At 26.7% G+C, this 18,195-nt stretch overlaps 6 non-coding genes across 6 annotated transcripts; 4 read left to right on the top strand and 2 right to left on the bottom strand.

The window, feature by feature from the left end:
• The first annotated feature begins 7,190 nt into the window (after window positions 1-7,190).
• Window positions 7,191-7,263, top strand: Trnaf-gaa (transfer RNA phenylalanine (anticodon GAA)). The gene has a single exon. It is a non-coding gene; the product is annotated as a tRNA-Phe (tRNA).
• A 1,312-nt stretch (window positions 7,264-8,575) lies between these two features.
• Window positions 8,576-8,647, top strand: Trnae-uuc (transfer RNA glutamic acid (anticodon UUC)). Its single transcript has one exon. It is a non-coding gene; the product is annotated as a tRNA-Glu (tRNA).
• Window positions 8,648-9,366: 719 nt separating this feature from the next.
• Trnac-gca (transfer RNA cysteine (anticodon GCA)) lies at window positions 9,367-9,438 on the top strand. The gene has a single exon. It is a non-coding gene; the product is annotated as a tRNA-Cys (tRNA).
• Window positions 9,439-10,938: 1,500 nt separating this feature from the next.
• On the bottom strand, window positions 10,939-11,011 carry Trnak-uuu (transfer RNA lysine (anticodon UUU)). Its single transcript has one exon. It is a non-coding gene; the product is annotated as a tRNA-Lys (tRNA).
• A 3,611-nt stretch (window positions 11,012-14,622) lies between these two features.
• On the top strand, window positions 14,623-14,695 carry Trnak-uuu (transfer RNA lysine (anticodon UUU)). Its single transcript has one exon. It is a non-coding gene; the product is annotated as a tRNA-Lys (tRNA).
• A 3,294-nt stretch (window positions 14,696-17,989) lies between these two features.
• Window positions 17,990-18,061, bottom strand: Trnac-gca (transfer RNA cysteine (anticodon GCA)). The gene has a single exon. It is a non-coding gene; the product is annotated as a tRNA-Cys (tRNA).
• Between the last annotated feature and the right edge of the window lie 134 nt (window positions 18,062-18,195).

The following is an 18,195-nucleotide window of genomic DNA, read 5'->3' as shown; positions in this document are numbered from 1 at the left end:
ATTGGATTAATTAAATATCAAACTATTAATAATTGTTTTACTAATATTTAATGAAAAAAAAGTCTGATTATACTTGGCAAGTAAATTAAAAAGTCTACAAACAAATAAAACGTTGTGTAGAAATTGAATTTTTTTTAAAGAACAACTTCCATTACTCAGTAAAGAAATTTAAAATTCATTTATGATAAAAAAAAACTTAAATAAGTAAAAAACTCAAAAGTAAAACAAGCAAACTAAATAATATTAAGTTTTACAAAGGCTCTAAAGTTAAAACTAAAAGTAGCTTACAATTTAGATATAAGAAACTTATATTATAATAAAAAACACAGCAACTATAATAATATTTCATTTTAGCTTCAACTTTACTTGAAAAATATTGGATTAAATACCAAACTAAAAATAATATTTTTACTTATTTTTAACTAAACAAAAAAAAGGAATGCATAATGAAGCTTGGCAATTAAATTAAAAAGTCTACAAACAAAGAAAAATTTATGTACAAATTACAACTTTTTAAAGAAAAACTAAACTTGCTTAGTACAGAAAATAGTTACTACTGAATGTCTACCTAAAAAATTAAATCTAAAGTCTTACTTTGCAAACATAAATACTTAGACTCTTACTTTTCACCTTTGTAACTAAAATTCATTCTTCTCTCCTTTTGGCTGATAAATTTCTCCATCACCTCTTCTTTGAAACTAGTACAGTTTTTAAGTAAGTCACTACCAATCGAAATTACACTCAAAGAATTTAATCTTGACTGACCCATGGTGTTTCTCAAAAATGTTTAATCCTTTTCAAAGATGAAAATGTTCTTTCAGCGTCTACACTAGTCATGGGAATAGTTATCAAAGTTCTAAGAAGCTTTGTAGTTTTGTTAAATATTTTAGTCAGGTTATGTTCTTCAAGATATAACAGTACTTTCACCAAATCATCCTGATGCATGTGAATAAAATGTCTTCAGTTCTCTTTCTAACTGTTTACATTCAACTACAGGATAACACTTCTTCACTGTTTCTATAAGTTCTAAAGGAAAACAGGGTTTATAAACAGTAAAATATTTTGCCAATAATAACTGTGAAATTCTTAAATTGTTCTAACTATACAGAGTAAACTAATAAATAATTTCAATATTAAAAAAAATAAAATAAAAGCAAGGTTGCCACTCTTTGAGTCAAAAGAAACTGTCCTGAGTGACCTTGAAATGCCCTGAGTCACCATGTGTTTTTGAGAAAAAATCAAAATACCCTGAGATTTTTTAGAACTTAAAATATCATTAAGTTTCACTGAGTACCCTACGTGTGTGGCAATCCTGAATATAGTTAAAAAAAAATTAAAATAATTTCAAAAACAAAGAGTTTAATTTTATCAATAACTTTAAGGACATGAAGATATTTTTTTTTAAATATATTTTTACTATCAAGTTTGAAAAGAACTGAACTTTTGCTACACCTGAAGATAAGCTTTGCTTTTAAGGGCATAGGGAGGATGAAACACTTTCTTCACAATTTGATCTTATTTTATGAAGTTTTTACTAAGCTACAAGATGCTTTTTACAGATTCTAAAAATTCAAAATACTTTTTTAGATATAGCCGGTCGAAGTCGAAGGCAACAAAAGGTTCCTTACAGGAGGCACAAACTAAAACAGCGTTTAAAAAAAAAGTGTTTTACCTCCCTTTTATGCCTTTAACATATACTTTAGAATTATTTTACTGAACTTATTTTATTCAGTTTTAATTTAACTGCAAGGAATTTTTTATCAATATAAAAAATCATACTAATTTTTGAGATATGGTAATTCACAGTCAGAGATACAAAAGAGTCCTTATTAATATAATATAAACTCAAACAACAAATAAATCAAACCACTGAAATCATATCTTTTTTTATAAGTTGGCCTCAAAATCTTTAGATGTTTTTTTTTATAAAATAAAACAATTTGCTAAAATAGATATTTAAAACACTAAGAAAAAAAAAGTTATAACGAAAGTAATATTTTTTTTGTATATATAAAAATATATATTGATATTTTAAAATTTAAAACTTCTCTTCAACAAAAGTATAAAATTTTATAAAGATTAGGATAAAAATTTGATAAAAATTGCTTTAATAATGATGGAGAATATAGGTTTTCAGTAAAATTGTATTTTTTTGCTGTTTTAGTTTGCTCCTTGTATAATAAATCAATGTAATCTCTGTCCTGACCGGTTGTATCTAAAAGTTTAATTGGAAGTTTCAAGTTTATTAAAGAGTAACTATTAGCTTTCTGAAAAACTTAGAATAAGAACAACATGTAAAAAAGTGCCTATACATCCCCACCCCCCTCCCCATTACCCCTCACTATTTTGCACAATTTTTTTCAACAAACTTTAAGATTTTTATTAACTTTTTTTCTAAACTTAATGTATTTTTGTTGGAGGTTTAAAATTCAATTGTTTTTAAAGGGTATCTTTTCTGAATTTAAATTTAATTTGTTTTTCATTTTGATGACAGTACTTTTCTCAGGAACTCAACTTTTTAAAGTTTAGTTGGTGAGGCTGTTGAACTTTTTGAGAAATTTAAAGATAATTAATAAATATGTAACCATTAAAACAGTAAAAAATTGGTTAGTTAGTTTTCATGTGGCCATAGGGGTAAAACACTTATATTTTAACTTTAAATAAACTTGTTATTTTCAGAATAAAAAACTAAAACTGCTTTAGTCAGCCTGAATATTTTCTAATTTGGTCAGTTTTAATTTATCTTGGGTCATCTTGAGTTTTTTTAACATTTCCAAGTTATCCTGATTATGAGGCAAGGCAACCATGTTTCAACAATTTTATCTAAAATTTTTGCTTTGTTTATGAAAAAATTAAACCAAAAGTCATACAAAGTAGACTAAAATGTTAAACTACTCTAAGTAACCAAAGTTTCTTGGGGGGTCAGACTAATATTTTAAGTTAAGGCTATTTTTTTTATTTAAATATGTGAATGTTTCAATAACAATAATTTTTATTTAATATAAATCTAAATTATTTTTCTTTAAGAGTAAACTAGAAGTACATAATAAACTGCTTAACATTTTTTCAGAACTCAAATTTTACATTTAAATATTATTTAATTAAATATTTTATTAACTTTATGATTACAATAATCAGTTATAGTTAAGTTTATTTATGCAAATTAAAATAAAAAATCGAATTTCTTAGACTTTGGTGATTTAAGTTTCTTATCTTTTTTTTTTCAAAATATTTAATAGATGACAAGTTTAAATTTAAAAAAACATGTGAGTACATAAACTCAAGTTTAATCCTTTGCGGTAGCTTAGCTTTGTTTTTAGTTTATGTTTACAATAGCTTGTAGATCAGGGGTCGGCAAACTGCGGCCCGCGGGCCAAATGCGGCCCGCGAAGGGTAAATCTGCGGCCCGCGAGCACGTTATTTTTTTGAATGGAATGCGGCCCGCGAAAGAAAATTTTGCGGCCCGCGAGCATATAAATGTGGCCCGCTGAGCAAAAATAAATTTTAATTTAATTTTCTTTGATTAATTTAGTTTTAAGTCCTTGTATAACATTTTAAAAGAATTAAAAGACTTTAATGGACTAGCTTAAAAATTTGACTGCAGACTTATTTGATCAGTCTGTAGTTACTGAAAAAAATCATGTGCGTTGTTGAAGCGATTTATTTTTTGTTTCTCGCAATAACTCCAATCTAACGTATTGTAGTTCTTATAGCTCCTCTTATAACTCATATTTGCTCTTTTTAAACGCAATATTTGCATAGCAGATAAAGAATTGCTATAATGCTCAATAAAAATAGGTTTTCCTAATTCATAAATAGCTTAATAAATTTATATACATCTGTTAAAAATATTTAAAATCTTAGTTGTCTATTTAGGCTGAATTATAATATTTTTCTAGTTATATAATTAATTCACTGTTAATAAACTTCGGTATTTGTTTATTTTGTGAACCTTATTGTAAACATGGTTGCCAAACATTCAGGCTAGTTTGAAAATCTTAAAAACTAAGACTAGGTTAAAGCTATTTAAGAAATTTTTTTAAAGCTCAGGTGTATCTGAAACTTTTATTTCAAACACTTTCAATAAATCTTTGAATTCTCAGAATAGTTTTTATGACAGTAGTGTAGTTTATTAATTGTAATTTTTTTTGTCTATTTACATATTCTGCTTTTTCATCATAATGATATTTTAGTTATGATTTAAGCTTGATTAACATAAAGTTTTAAGCTATTTTAAATTATAATAATCTTTAATATAATTCAGACATTTTTGCTTTTAAAGTGGCAACCGTGTAAAATACTAATTAATTACTAATAAAGTTTTTTATTAAAGTAATTGAGCATTAATTATGTTAAAAAACTTGATTTAGCTTAACTACAGTATAAATAGGTATCAAATTTATTAAATTAACTAATTACTGAATTTTCAAAAGAGTGCAAACTATTTAAGACGCAAAAACTATTTTCAAAAGGTAACATTTTTTAAAATATGAAACAGTGGTTAATAATATAAAAAATGTATAAAAGTGACCCATAAATATTTTCAAGCTCGGTTTTTATAGAGAGTTAGGTTGCAAGAATAATAATAAAAATAACTTACTAAGTTTAACTCATTAAGTTTTTAAGAAAGTACATACCTTATTAAATCTTAAGTGCACTAAACAATGTAAATTCTATTCCAATAGATATTTATATATTAAATAGGCATTCTACGTGTAGCTAAAAGTTATTTAAAGTAATAAATTGAATAAAAGTAAAACTATCTCTGGTGTGACCAAAACTAAAACTAAAAGATTATTCAAATATCACTAAAACTAAAACTGTTGCCCGCGAAGATTTTGAAAACTTGAAATTTGGCCCGCGAGCACCAACTGCCTGCCGACCCCTGTTGTAGATGATACTTAAGCATGTCCTGTTTTAGGGAATTTTTAACTTAGCTTACTTACCGGAAGATATTGATTTTGCGGTAATTCTTGAAGAAATTTTGCTTTTTTGAGTTCATTTGCGGCAGTCAGCTAAGAGTTTGCGACAGTGAAGTGGGCAAAATGGTCGTTTTCTAAATTGGAGTTTTAAAAGAGATTTCGTTCTAAAAAATAACGAAAATATTATAGATACTTAATTTTTTCCTTACAAAAATTCCAGGTGGTGCAGTTGCGGCAGTGCAACACCCCACGCGACGCCCCTGGCTATCAACCATTATTATATGTACTTAGATATCTTTGTCTATTAAACAGCGTTTTTGATTAATATTTCAAAGCATTTGATGAATTAAAAGTTTTCAAAACATTTTTTAGTTTATTACGTAGAGATAATTTAAAAAACTGATAGACTATTACTTTTTAGTAAAAATTTAAATTAATATTAAAGGTAGGGGTTAAAAAAATACAAAATGACTATTGTGCATTAAAAAATTTTGAAATAATTTAAGTAGGCATAATATTAACAAAATGAAATTTATTAAGCATAAGTGGTTTTATAAAGATTTTGCAAATGTTTAAAAAAAATTTTATAAAATTTTTATCTTATCTATTTCAAACTTAATTTTGTTGAAAATTTAGGAGTTATTTCGATTGAATATTATAAGTACTTAAAAAAAAAAAAACTTTATATAAAGTTTATGTTTTGTCATAAAAACTTTTTTTTTTCATTAAACCTGTAAAAAACTAGTTTTGTACATTAATACTATAGGTTCGATTGTTAGAAGAATTTTTTTTTTACTTCCTAGAAGAAGAACAAATGTTTTTTTTTTAAAGTTAATCAGATCAGTCAATTAAGTTCTGCTAAAAGGTTTACACTAACTTTTATGTAAATACTATATTACAATTTTTCAATTATAGAGTAAACCACATTTTTTACATATGTTTCATACTAATAATTCTATTCGGTATAATAATCAGACAAGCTTTATTTTATTTGAAATGTTTTACAGAATTTTGATTCCAAACTTTCAAAAATGCATAAATTAACAACTACAGCGTATTTTTCAAATTCTGCTAACTGTACAATAAACTGGATTATTGCTACGTCATAATTATTATAAAAAAAATCAAAATATAAATTTCTGTTTACTATTGTAATAAACTTTAGCTTACTTAGGAGTACATAAAGTTTTATATTTCATGTACGAAACAGCTGTCTAAACTATAGTTTTTATACAATATACACATTTATATTTATTCTATTATAAAAAAAACTATTGGTTTATACGACCGTTTCGTATATGAGATATATAACCTCATATACTCGACAGTAACGCTAGCCTTTATTAACAATGTTTAACAGAAATTTAGAATTTGAAAATTTTACATTTATTATGACATAGTGATAATGAAGGTTTTTGTACAGTAAACCTTTTTTGAACAGTACAGTAAACACAGTACAGTAAAGGTTTTTGTACAGTAAAGCAAGTTTGAAAAAGTACGCTGATCTTGTTAGTTTAAGAATTTATGCATTTTGAAAAAATGGAAAAGTTGTACTAGAAAACGTTTTAAACTGTATTAGAAAAATGTTTTAACTACTCGTGTTTCGCGGCTTAATTTTACTTTGATTTAATACTGAGTTAGTTTTAATTTTGTTATAAGAGTTTTTTTGGTAATAAATGCATATATTTTGTCTTTTGCTTTTCTTGTTTAGTGTTATATTCTTGTCTGATTTATCAATTTTTTTCTAAGTTGCAAAGTTTGCAGCCGAATAGTTTAAAACATTTCTGATTTAGTTGATTGAAACATAATTTAGTTAGGTCAAACATGATTTAGTAAAGTACAAGTCATACACAGTTTAGTGAAATCAAACATGATTTTGTAAAATAAAACAAAACTTAATAAAGTAAAACATTATTTAGTAAAATTTAACCTGATTTAGAAAGTCGAAAATGTTTAGTAAAGTGAAAAATGACTTTTTAAAGTCAGACACGATTAAGTAAAATCATATATTATTTAGTTTAAACATTATTAGGTTCTGATTTAGTTAATTAAAACATTTTCTAGTATACTAACATAGTTTAGCAACGTCGAACAAAATTTGTTTTTACTCTACTTATGATTTGATAAAAAAAGAATTTTCTGGAAATAATTTAGTTTATGTAAAGCCAATACTTTTCATGGGTGAATTGAGAAGCGAAATTATTGATCTAATTCAGAATTTGAATTTGTATGATGTATATATTCGCTACAAAATGTTAGTTAGCACAAGCCTCGATAGCTCAGTCGGGAGAGCGTCAGACTGAAGATCTGAAGGTCCCTGGTTCAATCCCGGGTCGAGGCATGGTTTTTACCGATTTAAAGTTTACTTACCATTGATTAATTTTAATGTAACTGATAATTTGTATAGTGATTTATTTTACATAGTTGTTTTGTTTCTTAACGTACATATTTTTTAAACCTTATGTATTTGTGTTTTTTTATGATTTATTGTGCTTTATGCGTTATAATCCCAAAGGCCTGAGTTAGGGGATTACTTTTACTAATTAAATAAAAATTAAATGCTAAATATAAGGAGTTATAAATTTAATAAAACTATATATCTTATTTTAAGCGTCCAGAACACCTTAGTAACAACTATCTTAAACACTTAGTATGTATAAGTATCAGAGTGATTAGTTATTATGTACTGCTAAATATATATAATTCAAATAACAATTGTGCTAACAGAGTTTGTTCAAAGAAAAGCATTCGAATTAACTCACTAAAGAAGCAACTGAAAAACATAATAGTAACAAGAAAACAATAATACTCTCTGGCGCTAATGTGTGTGGCAAGAATATAGGCAAAAAATAACAAAAAGTACTTTGTTGTAGCTTAAGTATTTAAGTAAGTTTTAGTTAGTTGTAAATTACATTTGTTTATTTTATCAAGTTAAGTTTTACTAAGTTTTAAATATATTTATCATAAACTGTAAGTTTTAAGAAACGTGATATAAAATTTAAAAGTTGTTGAGTTAGAATTTAAAATGTTTAAGCGACTTTAAAAGTAGAAAAAGCTTAAATATTATACAATTTTTTCTATATGTTGTTTGAACAGATAAGAAAGAAAATAACTTTATAATAATCTTTTCAAATAATGAATCACTTTATAAGCTGAAAAATTGTAATTACTTTATTAAAAGTAAGAGGAAATTAACATTTCTTTTCTTGAAAAGTATATAAGTAAAGTGTGTAAGTATTTATACAAATAAACTGCAATGCACTTTAGTAAGACTTTAAAACATATATGTATACATATAATGTTAGGAATAAAGTATTTATTTATTTTCTATTTTTTTTAAACGAAAAAATTTGTTATTTTACTTTTTATAAGTTTATGTTTCAATAATTTACAAAACTAAACTAAGTTAAATTAACAACATAAAATAAATAACTTACTGTTTAAAAAAAAATTTTGATTGTTATGAGTACTTACAAATATTTAGAAATGTTTTAAAACTTAACATCATCAAATAGTTTGAAATATATAGATACAGCACTAAAGTTTCAAGTAATAAAGCTCACAGAAGTTTAAGTTACATAAACGTGCTTTAATTGTTACATCATAACGCTTACTTATACGTTTATAATAGCAAAATAACTTCGTTTGTTAAATTCTACATGGTCTAGTGGTTAGGATTTCTGGCTTTCACCCAGGCGGCCCGGGTTCGATTCCCGGTGTAGGAACATTTTGTTATAAAAGAAAATTAGTAGTTGGCTTTTAAGCGGAATAATAAATTTTGCTTATAAACTACACAAATCTATGAACACTTTTTTGTATTTAAAACACATGAAATTAAATAAATTAACAAATTAAAAAGCTGAATTACACGTTAGTTTTATTCACATTTCAATTAAAAAAAGTTCTTAAAAAGGCTCTGTTAAAGTTTTACATATAGACAACATAAAATAAACTTAATTAAACTAATTAGTAAGTAAGCATTAACGAAAAAAAAAGATACAGTGCTAAAGTAGGGTTCGATACTTTAGTTGTTTAAGTTATTAGAAAAATAAATTATAAATCAATAAATCTAAAACGTATACAAAAAAGTGATTATTTTTGTTTTGGTATTATAAACTACATTAAAGTTACTACCTTTTAAAAAGTTATTTATTCATTGTTGTAAAATAAATAAAAATCTAAAAAGTATTTTAAAATAGTGTTTAGATAACTGAAACTAAAAAAATGTTTACATTTTGTTTTGTTAAACATTGATTTATTTTAGTGAAGGGAAAATAGTTTAAAAGGTTTTAGTTAGAATTAGCCGTAAGGGTTTAAAAACTATTGTAACAGGATTATTTAATTACAAAAAAAATTAAGTCGAACTCAATCATTTGTTAACAATTTTGCCTTAGGCAACGCTGATAAACTGTTTATATTCTGTTCTGCATCAATTTGAACGTACGGGGATATAGCTCAGTGGTAGAGCAATCGACTGCAGATCGATAGGTCCTTGGTTCAAATCCGAGTGTCCCCTCCTTTTTTAAATTAAAATAAAACAGTTTTCTTGATGTCGAATAATTATGCTTAATGATGTCACTTATTCTCCAGTGGTGACCTTTGCAAGGCGTAAATTTTGCTTGAGTTTTAACTTTTTGTCACTTTGAACGTATTCCAACCTTACACTGACCTTAACCTCTTGCAAGTGTGATGATTTGTGCGAAAATGACACTTTGTGCAATAGTTACGGTTCCCTGAACAGTTATGCTTGATGTTGATTAGTTGTGCCGTAGTTGACTATAGAGCTTGATAATTGTAATCTTTTTTCTTGATATCAAATACTTTTGCATATTGTTGAACAAATTTACTTAATGTCGAATAATTGTGTTTCATGCTTATTAATTTTGCTTGATGCTTAGTAAATTTGCTTGATACAAAGTCATTTTGTCAGATGATGAATAGTTTTGCTTGATTTTTAATAATTTTGCTAAACTTATTATAACTTTGACAAGTGCTAAATAGTTTTGCTAAATGCTTGATAACTTTGATTGATGCTTTAAAGTTTTGGTTGATGCTGAATAATTTTCCTTGATATCGGAAAATTGTGCATATCTAATAGTTATATTTGTGGTTAATAGTTGTTTTGATGTCAAACAGTTTTGTTGATGTCGAATAGTTTTTCTTGGTTCTTTATAATATTGCTTGATGCTGAATAATTTTCTATTATGTCAAATAGTTTTGCATAACAATGAATAGTTATGCTTGATGTTTAGTAGTTTTACTTGATGCTTAGTATTTGTAATTGATGTCAAATAATAGTAAATATATATTCTACAACCCTGATTGAGGGTTTTACAACTATCCTTTATTAAAGAAATTGTTTGTACTATTTAAATTTTCTCATATTATAAATGGAAGGAAGGTAAACAAATAATATAACCGTTTTCACGTAACATTAAATAGTTTCAATTATATACGCATGATATTATATGGTGGTGCGATGGTCATCACACTAGACTTTGAATCCAGTACTCCGAGTTCATGTCTCGGTAGGACTTCTTTTTGTTGCAATATTAAATTGTTACCTTTTTACTATATAATTTTTTTAGTTTTATAATTTACTACAACTTTTGATACAAAATATTAAACTTTATATTGCCAAATTTTAAGATAAGTAAAGTTTTTTTTATAAATCAGCGTTTATATTTTTAACAACAAAGTGATTTTAATGTTAAACTAAAGTATTGCTTAATTTCTTCATGCACACCTTTAACTTATTTCATAAAAAAATGTTTGAATAAAAACCTATTAGTTACCATAAGATGTTATTTATTAAGTTATAAATTATTTACCTGCTAGTTGTTGTACAAAATATAGTCTAACAGTTTTTGGTTACATTAAGAAAATTAATTCTTTATTCGTAAGTAGAAGAAAGTTATCAATTTTAAAAATAAACAATGTATAGGCAAACATAACTACTTTATAAAAAATTGCAATTGTAAACTTAATTTATTTTCTGAAAAAACATCTAAAAAGAAGCCTGACAGGGGACTTGAACCCCTGACCGTTGGATTAAAAGTCCAATGCCCTACCGACTGAGCTAGCCAGGCTCTTGTCATTGTTGAAATTGTAGCGTTTATAAATAAAACCGTCATACATTGTGACGTAAATATTCAAACTCTGTGACGTAGTTATTGAACCTAATGTTGCAACAATAGAAAATACTTTTTAAATTATTCTTTTAAGCTGTTACAAACTACTGGCATTAAAACACTTTTTGTAATCTTTGAGTTAATAATTGTAGCACTACTATTACAATATTACTAAAGTTGCACACACTAAAGCAGGGGTCGGCAAACAGCGGCCCGCGGGCCAAATGCTGCCCGGGAAGGGTAAATCTGCGGCCCGCGAGCACGTTACTTTTTTGAATGGAATGCGGCCCGCGAAAGAAAATTTTGCGGCCCGCGAGCATGTAAATGTGGCCCGCTGAGCTAAATTATATTTTAAATTAAATTTGTTTAATTAATATAGTTTTAAGTCCCTGTATAACATTTTAAAACAATTAAAAGACTTTACTTATTTAGTTTAAAAATGTGAAAATGACAGGTTAGCATTCCACTAGTTTTTTATTTTCATAATAACTTTCTTCATACAACAGCAACTTATTTTCTATAAAATGAGTATAAAAAGTGATTTAAATTAGTAAGACAATTATATGATACCTATATTGTAAATAAACTAAATGTAAATGTTTTCCGTTTTCAACAAAAGTAATGCACAGTAATTAACTAAAATATCATTTCTTTACAGTTTAGTTTTTTTACACGTTTTTAAACCTAAGTTATTATTACAGATGTTTTGTTACTAAATGTTATATTTTAGTGTGCACAAATACATTTGAAATAACATAATAACATAAAATAAGTTCAATTTGTTTTTGGTTTTGACACCTTTAATTTTTTAGAAGTTTTCTTTGCATTTTGAATTAATTCCTATGCAAACCAGTGTACAAAAATGCTCACATTTTAAACCACTTTATTTAATACTTAACGAAATAAACTTTAGTTTATGCATAATTTTCTAACATTATTGTTTCTACATGTAATTATCTAAGTGTGTACTAACACATATAAAACAATATATATGACATAAATTAAAAATGTTTTTGTTAGGTATACTTTTTGATTTTTCAAACAATCTTTTTTGGAAAAATAAATTAGTTTTTATGCGCTGCATACTAATATAAACAGTTGCTGTTTTTTGAAACTACCTATTTAATTCAAAATAGATTGAGAAATAGTAATTTGTTAAGTTTTAACATTTTTTATCATAATAGTTAAAATTCGATCAAATAAACAAATAAAAATTGCCAAACACTCAGACTATGACTATTTGAAGACTTCAAATCTCAGTCCAATTTAGTCATTTTTCATTTTTTGGCTTGAATTGCTTTTTTTATGCTAAAATATCAGGCTAGTTTTAATCACTCGGACTGATTTTTTTGCTTTAAAGCGTGGTAAATTAAATTTATGATGAATGTTTTATTCAATGCACAGTGTTTGTTTGAATTAAAATATATTTTAAATTTTAATTCTTGCAGCTGATATAATTTGAATTATTATTTATATTAATTGTATACATATAACTGTGAATAATTAGTGTTGCCAAAAAATTCTTGAAAAGCTTGCAATCTAACAATTTATACTTAAAAAATCTGAAAAAGCCTTAAATTTAAGAATTATCGAAAAAACCTGGAGTTTTTAACAATTTTTACATGTAAAGTAATAAAATTTCGATTTGACACAAAAAATCTACAATATAATTATATTTTATTAAAAAATTTAAAGCAGATTAACAGTATCTTTTAAAATTTTCTATATTAAATAAGACTGGTTTTTTACTTTTAATTTTATACTAAGAATAGAAGCAACAAGTTGAACTTTTAAAAACTTTATATTTGTGCATTGCATTTTTCCTTTAAAATGGTTTTACCTATTTTTGTGCTTTGTTTTGGAACTAAAGCTAGAAATTTTAGCTATTTTAACTTTTAATAAAATTTTAATATAATTTAGACATTTTTGCTTTTGAAGTGGCAACCGTTTAAAAGACTAATTAAATACTAATAAAGTATTTTATTAAAGTATTCGAGCATTAACTATGTTAAAAAATTTATTTAGCTTATCTACAGTAGAAATAGGTATTAATTTTATTTAATTAACTAACTACTAAGTTTTCAAAAGAGTACAAACTATTAAGACGCAAAATCTATTTTCAAAATTTATCATTTTTTAAAATATGAAAAGATGGTTCATAACCTAAAAAATGTATAAAAGTGACCCATAAATGTTTTTTCAAGCTCGGTTTTTATAGAGAATTAGGTTTTAAGTAAAACAAAAAAATAATTTATTAAGTTTAACTCATTAAGTGTTTAAGAAAGTACATATTCTATCAAGACTTAAGTATATTTAACAATGTAAATTCTATTGCAATAGATATTTATATATTAAATAGGCATTCTTTTTGTAGCTAAAAGTCATTTAAAGTAATAAAGTGAATAAAAGTAAAACTATCTCTGGTGTGACTAAAACTAAAGCCTAAAAATTATTCAAATATCACTAAAACTAAAACTGAGGGCCCGCGAAGATTCTGAAAACTTTAAATTTGGCCCGCGAGCACCAACTGCCTGCCGACCTCTGCACTAAAGCATGTGTTTTCAGTTTTATTTTTTAACACTTAGTTTATGACAAAAAATCAAAAACTTGTTTACGTATTTTACTTTGACTAGTTAAGCAATCAGAAAGATTTTTTTTAAATATTTATAATAATTTAATTATTTTTCAAAGTTTTAAATAAATTCGGAGTACTATAACATACTCGGATTATTATAAGCATAACATAAAAGTTTTAATACATGAAAAGTTAATTCAATAAAATTATTTAATATGTTCAAAAGCAAATATACGATATGCAAATTATTAATGTAGTAAAAAAAGACATTACTGTAAGTGTAAAAAAAATTAAGTTTATCAAAATACCAAAGGTCCTATAGAGACTTGAACTCGGATCACAGGATTCAGAGTCCTGTGTGCTAACCATTACACCTGTGACCACTTAGTAAACATACATTTTCTGTGTTTGTATAGCTTTATAGGACCTTTGGTATTTTGATAAACTTAGTTTTTTTTACACTTACAGTAATGTCTTTTTTACTATTTTAATAATTTGCATATCGTATATTTGTTTTTGAACATATTAAATAATTTTATTGAATTAACTTTTCATGTATTAAAACTTTTATGTTATGCTTATAATAATCCGAGTATGTTATAGTACTCCGAATTTATTTAAAACTTTGAAAGATAATTAAATTATTATAAATATTTAAAAAAAATCTTTCTGATTGCTTAACTAGTCAAAGTAAAATACGTTAACAAGTTTTTGATTTTTTGTCATAAACTAAGTGTTAAAAATAAAACTGAAAAGACATGCTTTAGTGTATGCAACTTTAGTAATATTGTAATAGTAGTGCTACAATTATTAACTCAAAGATTACAAACAGTGTTTTAATACCAGTAGTTTGTAACAGCTTAAAAGAGTAATTTAAAAAGTATTTTCTATTGTTGCAACATTAGGTTCAATAACTACGTCACAGAGTTTGAATATTTACGTCACGATGTATGACGGTTTAATTATAAACGCTACAATTTCAACAATGACATGAGCCTGGCTAGCTCAGTCGGTAGAGCGTTGGACTTTTAATCCAACGGTCAGGGGTTCAAGTCCCCTGTCAGGCTTCTTTTTAGATGTTTTTTCAGAAAATAAATTAAGTTTACAATTGCAATTTTTTATAAAGTAGTTATGTTTGCCTATACATTGTTTATTTTTAAAATTGATAACTTTCTTCTACTTACGAATAAAGAATTAATTTTCTTAATGTAACCAAAAACTGTTAGACTATATTTTGTACAACAACTAACAGGTGAATAATTTATAACTTAATAAATAACATCTTATGGTAACTAATAGGTTTTTATTCAAACATTTTTTTATGAAATAAGTTAAAGGTGTGCATGAAGAAATTAAGCAATACTTTAGTTTAACATTAAAATCACTTTGTTGTTAAAAATATAAACGCTGGTTTATAAAAAAAACTTTACTTATCTTAAAATTTGGCAATATAAAGTTTAATATTTTGTATCAAAAGTTGTAGTAAATTATGAAACTAAAAAAAGTATATAGTAAAAAGGTAACAATTTAATATTGCAACAAAAAGAAGTCCTACCGAGACATGAACTCGGAGTACTGGATTCAAAGTCTAGTGTGATGACCATCACACCACCATATAATATCATGCGTATATAATTGAAACTATTTAATGTTACGTGACAACGGTTGTATTATTTGTTTACCTTCCTTCCACTTATAATATGAGAAAATTTAACTAGTACAAACAATTTCTTTAATAAAGGATAGTTGTAAAGCCCTCAATCAGGGTTGTAGAATATATATTTAATATTATTTGACATCAATTACAAATACTAAGCATCAAGTAAAACTACTAAACATCAAGCATAACTATTCATTGTTATGCAAAACTATTTGACATAATAGAAAATTATTCAGCATCAAGCAATATTATAAAGAACCAAGAAAAACTATTCGACATCAACAAAACTGTTTGACATCAAAACAACTATTAACCACAAATATAACTATTAGATATGCACAATTTTCCGATATCAAGGAAAATTATTCAGCATCAACCAAAACTTTAAAGCATCAATCAAAGTTATCAAGCATTTAGCAAAACTATTTAGCACTTGTCAAAGTTATAATAAGTTTAGCAAAATTATTAAAAATCAAGCAAAACTATTCATCATCTGACAAAATGACTTTGTATCAAGCAAATTTACTAAGCATCAAGCAAAATTAATAAGCATGAAACACAATTATTCGACATTAAGTGAATTTGTTCAACAATATGCAAAAGTATTTGATATCAAGAAAAAAGATTACAATTATCAAGCTCTATAGTCAACTACGGCACAACTAATCAACATCAAGCATAACTATTCAGGGAACCGTAACTTTTGCACAAAGTGTCATTTTCGCACAGATCATCACACTTGCAAGAGGTTAAGGTCAGTGTAAGGTTGGAATACGTTCAAAGTGACGACTAGCAAAAGTTAAAACTCATGCAAAATTTACGCCTTGCAAAGGTCACCACTGGAGAATAAGTAGTGATGTACCGGACTCACTATCCGGGTCCGGGTCCGGCCGGATATTGCCATTTTTGTCTGATATCCGGATCCGGCCGGATTCTAATTTGAAAAAAAAGTCCGGATCCGGTTCCGGCCGGACTCTAATTTGAAAAAAAAGTCCGGGTCCGGTTCCGGCCGGATACTAATTTGAAAAAAAAAGTCCGGATCCGGGTCCGGCCGGATCCTAACAGATATTCGGCCGGACCCGGATTCAGTTAGTAAAAAAAAGCATACTGAAAAGTATTTTTTCAAAAACAAACCCTGTGTAAATTAATAAGAGTCATTTTCGTCAGTTAAAATTAAACACCTACCGTGATTGGCTCATTCTGTACCAAGACTAATTTACATTTGTTTACATTTGAACTATGAAATAAACATTTCATAAATGCAACTCTTTACATATGTTGTAAAATTGAAAGCTTTGGAATGAATACTTGCATTATTTATTGTTTTAAGTTGTGCTCAGAGAATATTTAGAGTTAATACGTTGAATGTACGAGCAAATGAGAATCATATGACAAAATGTTTCAAACTAAATACTGATGCAACAAAACATCAGAACATGACAGGCAGTTTATATGTAAGCAGTTAGTTAGTTTAGTGTGCAGCTTGAAGCAACAAAATATCTTGAATTTTTTTGTGAATACTTATTGTAAGTAGTGTTTTGTTTTAAAAGTGAATATTTCAACTGGTGTTTAATTGCTTAAATATTTAAGCCAGGTTTAAAGTTTAATAGTTTATTAAAAATTTTAAAGTTTCTTGTTTACTAAAAGTTTTATTTAATTTTTAGTTTGTTGTTTTAAGTCTTTTGATATAGATTTAATTAGCTTCCAGTTTTTAAAGTGTTACCAAAGTAATTAATAATTTTGTATATGCTAGTATTTCTTGTTGTGTTTTATATAAAAGATTCATCACTCAAAACTGTCGTGTCTGATTATAGAAAGTAGTCTCAGTTAGAATTTAGTATTGGTTAGATATTAATTAAATAAGGTAGGATTTAATTATGATGGGTAGTACTAATAAGTTAAGTGTACCACAATCAGTCCACAACTTTACTACCAAATTGTCAACCTTTGCTAGCTGTCTGATTGTTAGATTAAAATAATTTTTTCAGTTTTTAAAAACCTCATTCTGACTCCGGCTCGTTTATACTCACTCTAGCTACTTTAATTGACTTAAACAGTGGCAACCCTGCTAGTTTGAAAATTTTTGGGAATTTTAGAAAATCTTGGACTGCCTCAGGCTAGTTAAGTTTTTTATAAAAACTCAGGCTAGTTTTCTTTTAGATTTTGAATGAGTTTAAGCTGATCCAGTTTTCAATACTTTGTATTTTGCTAGTGTATTTTGTTCCAGAACTTGATTTCAGATTTTTAATTGTAAATAAGACCTAAATTTGTAAACCTTGTGGCTAGCTGTTCTACTTATCACTATATTAAAGTTCTTTTTTTTCAGTTTTTAAAAACCTCATTCTGACTTAGGCTAGTTTATTCTAGTGATGTACCGGACTCATTATCCGGGTCCGGCCGGATATTGCCATTTTGTCAATATCCGGATCCGGCCGGATTCTAATTTGAAAAAAAAGTCCGGATCCGGTTCCGGCCGGACTCTAATTTGAAAAAAAAGTCCGGATCCGGTTCCGGCCGGATTCCAATTTGAAAAAAAAGTCCGGATCCGGTTCCGGCCGGATTCTAATTTGAAAAAAAAGTTCGGATCCGGGTCCGGCCGGACCCAAAATTGTGGGTCCGGTACATCACTAAGAATAAGTGACATCATTAAGCATCAGGCATAATTATTCGACATCAAGAAAACTGTTTTATTTTAAAGAGAAGGGGACACTCGGATTTGAACCAAAGACCTATCGATCTGCAGTCGATTGCTCTACCACTGAGCTATATCCCCATACGTTCAAATTGATGCAGAACAGAATATAAACCGTTTATCAGCGTTGCCTAAGGCAAAATTGTTAACAAATGATTGAATTCGACTTAATTTTTTTTGTAATTAAATAATCCTGTTACAATAGTTTTTAAACC

This window comes from Thalia democratica, chromosome 2 (genome assembly GCF_965202585.1).
Source record: "Thalia democratica chromosome 2, ktThaDemo2.hap1.1, whole genome shotgun sequence".
Lineage (NCBI taxonomy): Eukaryota > Metazoa > Chordata > Thaliacea > Salpida > Salpidae > Thalia > Thalia democratica.
Note: the sequence above shows the minus strand (reverse complement) of the source record. Positions and strands in the feature narration are given on the sequence as shown.